Source organism: Varroa destructor, unplaced genomic scaffold (assembly GCF_002443255.2).
Source record: "Varroa destructor unplaced genomic scaffold, Vdes_3.0 BEIS01000002.1, whole genome shotgun sequence".
Taxonomy (NCBI): Eukaryota; Metazoa; Arthropoda; class Arachnida; order Mesostigmata; family Varroidae; genus Varroa; species Varroa destructor.
In genome coordinates, this window is record NW_019211455.1 from 44,665,775 (window position 1) to 44,677,842 (window position 12,068).

At 45.2% G+C, this 12,068-nt stretch overlaps 1 protein-coding gene across 7 annotated transcripts in view; it reads left to right on the top strand.

The window, feature by feature from the left end:
- Nucleotides 1-12,068, top strand: part of PlexB (plexin B) — a 182,436-nt gene that overhangs the window by 75,201 nt on the left and 95,167 nt on the right. The window contains exons 1-2 of one of the 7 annotated variants that reach the window (XM_086980864.1): nucleotides 7,588-7,757; nucleotides 7,890-7,941. The exons of 5 other annotated variants lie outside the window; for them this stretch is intronic. The gene's annotated coding sequence lies outside the window, so the exon portion shown is untranslated. Of the gene's footprint in view, nucleotides 1-7,587; nucleotides 7,758-7,889; nucleotides 7,942-11,672; nucleotides 11,796-12,068 lie in introns of those variants that run through there. One more of the 7 variants, XM_086980865.1, reaches the window with a different exon arrangement.

Genomic DNA, 12,068 nt, shown 5'->3' on the forward strand with positions numbered 1-12,068 from the left:
TACAGAACAATTAAAGCTTCTCAAAGGACTGTTACGACATGCCCTCTTTGTAGAATACACTCTGTGTACTAACATTGCATTAACCCACATGTATATATATCTTAGTCGACGTAGTTCTTTTGGTTTAATTCTATTCAATATGACACCCTATTAGCTTCGTCTGTATGAAACTTTAATCATTGAGTTGAGAAACTCTTTGAAGGCGCGCAGCCGTGTTGGAGGCCTAGAAAAAAAAACTTGCTCATTAGCCCTTTCAACCCTAGCAAACAAGACGCAATAGCAGACGACTCCCAAGATAGAGTTCAACCTAGTCAACCCTCAAGTTAACTGATGAAACGGGGATAGGTGTGTACACACGTAGATACAGACGAATCCACGCTGGAAGGCTTGGGGACCGCACTTCTGAATGAAGGCTACATTAACCATGTGACAGAATTCTATGATCGTCTTAAATGAATGGTAAAATGAGAGTCTACACGTTGAAGCCCCTACGCTACCTACCGCTTCAGTGGTGAGAGTTCCGGTCCTAACGAGCGAGTGCCGGATTGTACTATATCTATCGCCCTGTCTAGAGGGCTTGGAATAGATTTTTTTCTCTTCTTTGGCTTCGCCGGGTGACTTCTGGATGCGCTTCGGCAACCGTCATATAGAAAATGACTACATCTGGGCTATTTTCTCGGCCACTAATATGTACGGTACGTATATCCATCGTCTAGGCGGGTGGTACAGGCGATAAAAGCAGCGATGGATGACGTTGAAGTACCCTCGCTCATACGGAGCACCTTGGCCTAGACCAGCTATAACTGACGTTTGATATGGCCCAATGGCCGGGCAGGACAGAAGGAAAAATCTAGAAAAGGAAACAGTGTACACGATGGAAGCCAGAGTTAAAAATGCATAGAAACGAGCTAAAAACCACAACATCCCGGGGACCGTGATAGGACGAGAAGTCTCGAAACTGGTTGGTTTGTTGAGCAAGCCGACGCAAAAGACTGCTATGGCTTTAGGTAGAACCTCTCTTTGCATGAACGAACTAACTAACGCATACAAGAGCGTCTAGTAGCAAGAGCGTCTAGCACCAACGCAATGGTGAATTAACCGAAAACCGGATGGGTACTGCATCGCAGGAAACGAGGGTACGGCCCGCGCTTCCATACAATCCGTCACACATTTATATCTTCGACTGGTATAAGGCAAATAGAGGATAATTTGGATGTTATTATATGAATTGCAGAATGTTTGAATGCAATCGGGTTAATAATCTCCCATTTGCGGGAGGCTCCATTTCGCGTTGGCATTCGATACTCCGTTACGACTTTACTAAAATCGGATTTGACAGGCAAACGCGTGATCTCTCCCCAATTATTAGTGCCACTTTTTCGAATATTTAAGACAGAAGTTATATTGCATGCGGTTATACCTAAGGTAGGTAAGGCAGCGTAGTGAAGTAGGGTGAAGCGAGCTGACATATAGCACACCTTATAAATAACCATAAATAGTAAATTGATCGGCTGCCAAGGATAATTCGACAAGTCTATATAATAGCAAACAATAAATAATATAAACTAACGCGTACCTTCGATCGCTTTCTAGCTTATTTGGCGATCCTGCTTAGCATCCCTTCAAACGGTACTCTCTATTATATTAATCAGCCTGTTGTAAAGGAGCCACGCTAAAGCTGGGTCGTACGTTTTATCGGCTCGTCGAGCCACGAAGCAGTATCGAAAATTCTGAGTGTGCTTCATCATGGCAGACCACGCTATGCGGGTACGTGTGGATTCAGGATCTTGCTTGGACAGACAAACCTTTATAATACTAAGAACGACTTTTACCGTCTTACAGCGCGCCTTCAACGATGCTGTCGTTGACGGCGAAAGCGGCAACGGTGACGCCTGTGCGCCCAACAGAATGAGTTATCCCCATTCTGACACTGGCTGAAAAACACGAGCCTGTGCTATACATCCGCCACGGGCCTGTCAACGAGTCTATAAGGCGGCAGGTACCGTGGCAGAAGGACGGGGAAGCATGATGTCATCTTTTCGCCTGTTTCGCCGTGTTTGATGAGCTCGGGCATGTTCATCTGATGTTTCACTATCTTTTGGTCGTGCCTGGGGAGCGCGTATCTCGTTTGGAGAATGCACACTGTTATCCTCAGCGGGACCCTGCCTCTATGTCTGCGCGTGCGTGTGTGCCTTCTGTCTTTTCCTATCATGGGTACAAAAAAAGCCAGTTGGGGTCGTCTGTCAACCCGTCGTTTTTCCTAAGATGTCCTTGCGAATTTAATTCCGTTCCGTATAAATTCTACTGCTATCGAATACGCAGATGCTCCAGTAGTGGCCGATCGACAGCTTCGGCTGTTAGCCAGTAACTAGATGAAAAAGGGATTTGACGTTTTTAAGCTGAAAAACACAAACTCACTGCTCGCTCAATCACAGAGTGTATACATGTGTGTGTGTGTGCTTATGTTCTTCTGTCTATATCTATGAGTGCACAAAACGAAATGTCAAACGACATCAGCAGGACGAAGGATGCCAAATTCAATTCCTGTCTTTCTCGAACTGGAACGAAGTGCAATTGCGTCCTATTTTCAAATAAATAGTAGATCTCTTCGTTAGCGTAATACGAAACGAACAATCGTAAACAACTAGAACGATAGAACACGACAGCCCAACTAGTTTTTCGTAAACCCATATCGAGCTGGGCAGGGAAAAGATAACCGGTCCACTCACAGCTATCTATTATCACCAGCAGTGCTGTTTTGTACGTCTACATAAGATTATATTTTTCGTCCTTATCGTGGCTGTGTTTCCCGTACGTCTACTTGTTTCATTGTCATGCTTATTTACACGAGCGCACAAACACCCAGAACACACGCCTATCTATTCAACTATACCTCGTTCCGTGCGTGTTGAGTCCGTTGTTACTATTTGCTGTTCGTCTGACCCGTTGCTATCTTAGCCATTGAAGCCAGTTGTTCAGGCTCACACAGTTAACCTGGCCGGAGACCCGCTTGGTCAGTCGGTGAGTCACACTTTACATGACAAACGCTATGTCGCGACCCGGTAGTCATCACTCGTTCCTTCCTGCGTGTGTATGTCGACATTATTTAGCAATGGGAAGCTTAGTCAAGTCAACGATATCGGCGGCTTGTTCACATGATTTCAGCAGCACCTCTTGGGCATAAATAATCAAGCACTATTTAACGCAGTTAAAGTTTAATAGTTGCGGATAGCAATCAATGTCGACACTGTCCATTTGCCGGCTAGCTGATAAGTGAAGAAGAGCACATTGAAGTTTATTTGTTCCTATGCCACCGCTATAAATTCTATTCTAGTCGCCGACTGAATTATCGACCGCAGTAGCTCAACGTGACCACTGTCTAAATTGTTGGTATAATATTCCAGTTTACTCTCGCTACTGCTGCTTTTGCTGCGGTTCCCGCCGTACGTAACAGTAAACGAAGAGAGGCTGCGTACACATACTGGGTAACTTCACTACTACGATATTGTGACCGGGGCATCTTGAAATACGAAGGGAGCCGCTTCGTATCTCCATTGACGGTTGGGGATCTACTAGTATCATTGCAGCTGACTAAATAGTGCCGCGCTAATTCGCTTCTTTTAACGGGCTCAAGGAAGGAAGGAAGGAAGGGAAAAGTGAGACGATCCTGCGAAAAGGATGACAAAGTGGCCCCTGACGAAGGGGAATACAATGTAAGAGCTAGCACATAATCAGATTATTATATCATCTGCTTATTGCGAGAGTCAGTATGAGTATCCGAACACAGCGTGTTCCGGACGCGCAGGAGACCCTTAAGGATTTGCGACTTCATTTTTTCTCCCTCTCGCTTTCTGGGGAATTATGCGCGTGTCACATACTGATTTCGAAACAACGGCAATGAAATGATGCAACGGTAGTGGCCAACGAACGGCTACGTTCACACGTCAAGCCGTGCAGAAGCCTCGAAGCACTGGCCGCAAGGGAGACCAGCGACCGACCGAGTCCGCGACCAGCTCGAGTTAAAATGGCCATACTGTTAACACAGCGGACGATAACGACAACATCGACGATGTCAAATAATCCCGTACTTCGCATAATATCAATTTTATTTATACCCGCTAAGGTGTCAAATCGAACCTAAAAACCCGTTTCGGAGGAGGTTTTTGCCGGAAACCCATAGAGGACCCGAGAGAGGATACGAACCCGTACACAGATGTTGGCTGTGTCATTCGTACAGCCAATGGATGAAGGAAAAACATGATATCTGCTGATGGTGTTTGTAGTTACGGTTATGTTCATGTCGATGATGATGATCATGATGGCGACGAGCATGGAGAGAGGCACATAACAGCCGCTTTCGTTCTTCACCAACTATCTTCCTCCTACCACTAACTTCGTATTCCTCCCCCGCAACATCGGCGTCACAGCCTCGTCGCACCGCAGGCGCCACCCCGATCGACACTCGGTCCGATACTTGGCAAGCAAAATGTTGGCGAAATCGTGAATGGAAGCCTCCGTTCATTCATCCGTCTACTTGTTGGCTATATTGAAGATCAAACCTTTAAAAGCTGCATGTGTGGACGGCGTCGGGGAGTAGGGGCATTTGTTCAAAATGCTGTTCGTTACAGTGTTGGTAGGCAACAGCTACTACTTCTTTGCTGTTATCCCCACAAAAACTGATGGGATGCTATTTAGTCCCAGCTATCGGCACTCATTTTCCTTCGTCTTGTCATGGTTTACCGCCTCTTGTGGCAGACTGTCTATCATTTTTTCGCTTTTGCTCTCACTCTTACTCTACCTCGGCGGATCACGCGTGGCAGATTCGCTGCCGGCGACAGAACGGCGTTGCCGATTAGAACGGCAGCTACAGCGGTGCACCGGTCGAAGATCGCACATAGACCCAGAGTAGAACTGCAAGGCCTTAGCTGACAACAAGCAACATGTTCAGCGAATCAGCAACGAAAAGTACAGGTAAGCGAGGGGCAAACCACAAGCGGTCACGATGTCGACCACAGCCGTGAAAACCAACGACAACGGAGCCGCTAATCCCAGCTGCAAGATGACGCGGACTGTGTGAACGTTTTAGTGGCCACGTACCCGTTTGAACAACCAGAGGAACTCTTCGATACCGTCGTACACTTCAACAATTGTCCGGGGCGTCTGATTGAGGGTGACTAGTTCTTCATTATGCCATAATTTCCCCACTCTGCTTCGTTATTGGGTCTAGAAGGGGGAAGCCGCCAATCGTGGGATCTTGGTTCGCTATCGCCTGTTGCCCCCGTCGTCATTGTTGCTGTTCTTATTGTTGTTGTTATTGTTTTATGCTAGTTATCTAAAGTCATGTTTGATAGGCCATGTGGGGCACTGACGATTGCTTCACGGTAGTGATCGTACGGTGGGCATGGCAAAATGTATTCTGTGCCGTAGACATTACAGCGTATGTTACGTTCGAACGGTCATGCTATTTAGGCCCCGACTGACGTTATTTATGGAGCAGAAAGCATTTTTTAAGCATGTAGCGAAGATGCGGAGTGTCAATATTCAGTGTGTCGAATGGATGCAAACGACCGAGCAATGACGAGATGCCAGGTGTTGGCTAAACGTTGTATTAATTTGCGTACTAGATCTGTCTTCTTTCCGTGAAAACGTTCACAGCACTTGGCAGCAGCCATCTTAGCAATAATGGTCTCAAGAACAGTAGGTATCAGCAAAGGATCGTATGAAGTTCGCTGTGATCAGTGAGAACAGTCTATGTAAGAACGGCTATTTTGCAATGATGTCACACGATTACCAGAAAGCTCGTCTGTTAGTTAACTGGGTGTAGGTCCTGGGAAAAACTATAGACTCAACAGCAATAAACAGTAATAGAAGTAACTGTGAACAACTTTTCGTTTCTAAATAGGTCGTATTGGAACTGGAATAAGCACAAGCGCATTGAAGATCAACCGGTCGCGTAAACAAATCTTTTAATAAAAACCGACCGGCATGTCGAAAAGCCGGTAAAGTAGTAATAACGTTGGAAATAGCTCCACCATAACCAAAAACTGGCAATTATTTGCCCATTATGTTTGCTCTTAATTATAAGTGAAACAAACTATTTGTCGTTTCAAATTTTCCAATTCGTAAACGACATGGGCACACATGCGCGCGACAATAGATGTTTGTAGTGTGGTGCGGTTTAGTACGGCGGTTGTAAAAGCCCCTAGGGCAAATAGCTTGAGCGATGCCAGCCACGCGTTAGTGCGAGTAACGACAGTGGAAAATTCGTTTGCCCGCGGTCGGAACGAAAAGACAAAGCTAACAAAGTAGACATTAACCGCGCCAGAAGTCCATGAAAAAAGAGAAGCTACTCAGTTTGACCGTCACCCGCTTTCTCTTCGACCAGTCTGCAGTGAAGTTATGACACGAAAAACACATCTTCGTCAATGGTCTTGTGGTTATAGAGATATTAGATTGAATGCTTCAGCGGACTCTACAGCAACGTCGGATGTTCTGTGGCGGTGACGCTTCTATTTTCCAGATGAATGAAGTTCTCACTTCGGTCCTTTGCTGGCTTTACCTTGGCTGTGTCCTTATTAGCTTGTCGTCTTCGTCAATGGCGACTCGGAAGGAACAAAGTTGTTTACTGGCGATCTGATAGAATCAGCCACAGTTCTTTCTAAGATAACAAAGCAACGACGAACAGACTGCCGAAGCTGGTTGGGTCGGAAAAACTTGCCCGCTCCGCAGGTGCAGGCGAGTTAAGTTGTTCGGTTTGCCCTCTTTAATACGACAGTCAATAGGCACACACTCCTAGATTTGTTCGAATCGCTCTAAACGACAAAGACAGACAAAGGCGGTGACAAAAGTTAAAGACTCCTGCAGGACGTTACTGCGCATGATAGCAGACGTTTGGTAGTTTCTAGGTACTTCGGGTTTTTGCCCTATAAGCAGCTACGGATAGTAGCGCGGAAAGATTATTACTGGCTGAGTTGATAATCGTTTTCGCTCTGATTGACGTATCTAGCGCGATAAACGAAATACTAATAAGCCATCAACGGCATTAACTTTCAGTCGGCCGTCGGTGACACGGTAGACGAGTTTCGGACGACATGGAAATGTCTAGCTTGTTATAGAAAAAGGCATATCTTGTTTTGACAATTCACGACAACTGCGAGGAAATAGCAGAGAAGCAATCTAGCCGTGTATATAGATAGTGTTATGGATGGTAGAAAGTTCGCTCTCAGTCCAGATGTCACCTGCTCTTACCGTATGAATCATATTTGAGGATTTTCCTGTTATCGATAGGTGTGCTTAATGTCCGTATTGCAATCACAAAGTACCTTCTCGTAGGTTCTACGAGTATTTGTAGCTATGTTATCGTAGCGCGTATAACCACGACGAAGCCAATCTCTAACACACAATCTAGATATTAGCACGTATTGTCAGTTTACCAGTAGAAATAGTGGCTGAAGCGAGATGATAAGATATCTCGCTAGTCCTTTTTGTCATGTGTGCGTACGTTGTGCAGCGCGGCAAGGCCTCAAACAGGCCAATTTACCCCAGCCTTCTCGTGTTTCCTTGTACTGTTTTTCGCCTTAAGGCCATGCGTCCCTTCGCTGTCCCCTGCCGACGTGGCCTGAATCGAATGAGCGAAACAAACCGAACGAAGAGCAGACCGAATAGGGCTCGTCGGCCCTTATTGTTTAGTGTGGTACGGAAAGCTGACAAGCACCCACCCCAGTGCGTGGAATTCTTACTCTAACTTGTACGTGATGGTAAGTCGTTCTTCCAAATTTGACTTAGTAGGTCAGGCCAGCGTTCTGTTTTACTGCTAGAATCTACGACGATATTTCAGTTCAATCGAAATGGCCAGCTTCGTTCGGTTACCGACTCGTTTTTCTTTACAGAAGGACAGTTTACCGACACGAGCAGCCGCTAATTCGAACGGTGTGGCCTTCAGTGAGTATCACACGCGGCAACATATTTATCTATAACACAAATTCTACGCCATATGCACAGTTTAGGATAAGTGAGAGCAGTGAGAATCTCGGTCCTGTGGCCGATTTACGTTGACGTCGTCCTGCTGATGCTACTGATGACGGCTTCTAGAACAGACTTGGTTTGCGGACGGGTGACCCTTCAAGGATATATGCACTCGAAGTAGAAAATGGCCTACTGCAATTCCTTTCTTACATTTCACAGGAATTTCGTAGATGTTAAAGAATGAGATTATACTCTTTCGAAGATATGGAAGATGTATGTTACTACAGCGACACGACCAAGCTCTATAAGGGGACGAAGAAACTGTTTGACTAGGGAGAAGTTTAGCTATTATCGTTGGGTCCGATAAACCGAGAGCACCTTTATTTGGAATTGAAATAATGTAAACTATAGAAATAACCTTGTGAGAACTTGTTACATTAGTTCATTCTAGGTGAGAAAACCTATACCGGCTTGTAATGGACATATGACAAGGTTAGCAGCAATTTCTTCCGTCATTTATGCAGGCTAGTCTATAACAATAACGTCTGTAAACAGCAAGCTTTAGCGAGGTTACCAAATTTTTCGGACGAATAGAATTATCGTTCGATATAAATTGGTGGACTGCGACTAAAATCTGTCTATTTATATACAGTGCGTTATTATAAAGTATAAAGAACCCTGCTATCTATTGTTACACAGAAAAAATATAACAAATTTGACTATTTCTGCAAAAGTAAACGGGTAATCCCATCGTTCCATTTATTTCAGTTAGACGAAAAGAAGTTTCCTAATAAATGTTGATGATCAAAACACGAACTGCTGAAATTTATTCTAACATAAATAAAATAGTCATCAATTAAAAAATAGTAATATAAATCCGAGAACGATCCAGTTTTACTGTATCTCAGCTAAATATAGCGTTAAAAACACAAATGATAAATGTATGCGACAATCTCTCAGCGAAAACCCAAAGTATTATTTACCAAATACTTTGGGTGAGTGATATGCATACTTTCGCAGTGTGCCTGCGAGTTGGCAAACGGTCGTAATACGTAACATGTAAAAGTGAAAGTTAGAGGCCGCAAGAAGTTTCAACCTTCAGATGTATCTCTCACGATGTTTGTCTCTGCCGGCGCCTCTTTTGCATGTCTTTCTGTTTCTCCTCTCAGTTTGATGAACGGGAGTCACTAAAGGCTCCACGCAGCGATACCGCCTTCTTCTCCCGACGTTATTCTTGTCCGCTGTCCCAACGCTGGCTATTCAAGCGTTCTGCTTAATGACAAATGATTGAATGGTCTTCTTGGATTGTCAGTAGACTAAAGTCGTCATAGGGACCAGTTCAAGACCTGTAGCTGGCCTCGCCCCTCGCAGGGTTACCTCCCACTTGAAACAGGCCAAATGAGGGTCTGGAGTCGACTCGAGTCCTGCCAGATTTGCGTTTGCAGTGGGCAATCTTAGAGTTTGAGATATGTGAATTTTACTCTGACGGTTCGCATCCCCTGGAGTGCTTCCATTGGCTCGTATTAGCTGCAACGCCTATGCAAGTGTTGGCATGGGCCTCTTGTCTCTGTCCGGCACGCGGCTGCGTTCGCAACGAGTACTTGAACCGAAAACACGTGCCGTTGTTCAACCAGCCCTTACGAGAAAACCTTCGAACAAGCGCCCTGTTTCCAAGAGTAAATACGAACGCAGAATTTCCGGGTGCTTTTCGCTCAGCTTTATATATGCAATTCCTGATACCTTTCTCTAGTTTGATATAAGCTAGATATAGTAGTTTGTTGACCAAATACACATACACAAGCAGGTTTGCTCATATCAAACATGCGAGCCGTGGCTACCGAGCGATTGCTGCAGTGCTTTTTGGCACCGGTACCATTTCTACAGCAGAAAATATTCGTATGTGCGTCTAGGAGCCGGTAGCGTATGAAGCAAATGGCAGAAAATATCCCCTTCTCTTCAAATCAACAGTTAGCAAGCTACTAAAGTACAACCCTACACTAATCTGCATGCAGAGAGCTACCTCATACTCTATGTTCGCCTATCGACTGTCTTCTGCGAAGTGATGTCCCAAAGTAACGTCAAGAGATGAAACGAAATAAGACAGAATACGAACGAAATAAACACTGGCAAGACGGGAATATATGAGAAAGTGGCCTGCTGTTGTAAGATCGGACACCTTACCAAAAGGCCTGGCGTGTTCTGAAAAATTCAGCGCAGGCCTGAATGAGTTCAGTAACCAGAACCATAGCGTTAGCTCTGGAGGAGATCACAACCAATTCGCATTAATTGAGTTGGAAAACTGATTAAACTCTTCGGTAACCGATTTTGCTCTGGCTAGTGGGTCAGGGTCTAAACGGATACCCGACAGGAGCAGAGAGCGCTGACAGATCTGCAGCCGGATAGTACACAGGGATCATGTGAAAACGACTGCGTTTAGTAAATAATGCGCTGAAGTGACCCCCTGGACTTCTAAAAGCTGTTACTAATACAATCTTCGAAGGTAGATTAAACGACGTGCCAGTGGCGGTGCCGATTAAGCGGCAAAAACGTTTTTCAAAAGTGGTTTAGAAACGTCCCCAATCGCTGGTAAAATCTAGCTGGCAAATCCTTTAGCTGGTGAAAGTCAAATTGACCCAATCATTCTACTGTAGCAGCAGGAATGAATAAGGCAAGGTATCATCTCCTTCAGAAAAGTTAAGAAAAGAAAGTTAGAAATGAGAAATAAATCAAAGCTGATTTTTTTCTCTTACAAGCGATAGTGGCACGTGTGATAGTACTGCACCCTGTGATAGCTCCGCATATAGTCGCTTTGGCTGCGCCTTCCTTTTTTTCCACTGTCTCTTTATGAAGGTGGGCCCGACAATGTCCGTGGTCATCACAGGCTTTGACCTATTTTGATTATACGTACACGGGACCTATATTTTTTTATTACGTCAGCTTATGTCGGTGGACGGTCTCTGAGTCGTTTAGTAGATTAAAGAACTGACCGTAAAAGGATCTCTTCTAGGTGAGTTGCTTGTGGTCAAGATCTGAGGCCTGACGGTGGCGAGTGATGACGCTAGTGGAGGAATAGTCCTACTCGTAGAGTTAGGCTTTGGGAGGTAGCCCCATAGAAGCGGTGAACCGCCATTGTCACACAGCCGCCGCTGTGCCGGATTCGGCTGTTGCTTGAGGTTAACTTTCCGCCCCGTTGGTTATGAAACATAGCCGCATGATGCAACGCGCGAGAGGCCGCCGAACTGAAAGCGTGAGTGTGTCTGCTTGCAAGACAAAATGGGTCCTTACTTTCGGGTCCCACCATAGTTACGATTAAAGTTGACGGTACTACGGTTTCTGCTATTGTTAACGGCAGCTCTGCCATCAGACTCAAGGCGGCTTGTCGGACGTGGTTGTCTCGGCTAAAGTGAGTGCGCCCAGGGAGATGTGGAAGTTGACCTGGCAACTGTAATGAGACTCGTGATGGAATTGAGTTACACTTCTTGGAAACCTAGCGGCTTGATTTGTAAAGCCTGTAGAAGCTCTAGAATAAGCTGCAGAATTGCGAAAGCTTTCCAGCACCAGTGTTACAACACATCTTTAGTAAATAGGACTGCTTGCTCCTTGCAGGATAAACATGGTCCCGTTTAGAAGTTCTCGGGTGAGCCTTCCTGTTGACCTCGCAACTAGATGCTTCCATCAGCACCGTCCCGTCCAGTCGCCCCATAATCACAAAAACGTATCCCACCGTCCGCACAAACATCTTCGGTATATTCCGCTGCCAATGTTCCTTCTAAATTCCATCATTTTATGGCTACTACGCCTCATTCAAGCTCCTGGGCATCGGGAGAATGGTAAGAAAATTACAGGCCGAAAAATAACTTGGGTCAACGAAGGTAAAAGAGAAAAAGTAAAAGGCTTTACAATAACAGTAAAGGCCTATGTACAAGTATGTACCTTGGATCGAATAGAATTGAAATTAAAGGCGAAAAGTTCTCAGGAAGTAGGACTTCTCCCCGCCACCCAAGTGGCAATTTTCAAGACTTTATATCTCCTTCTCTATCTCTTCCTACTTATTTTCTTGCTCTGCAGCCTTTTCTCGTTCTTGCTTGTTCTCATTTTGCCCT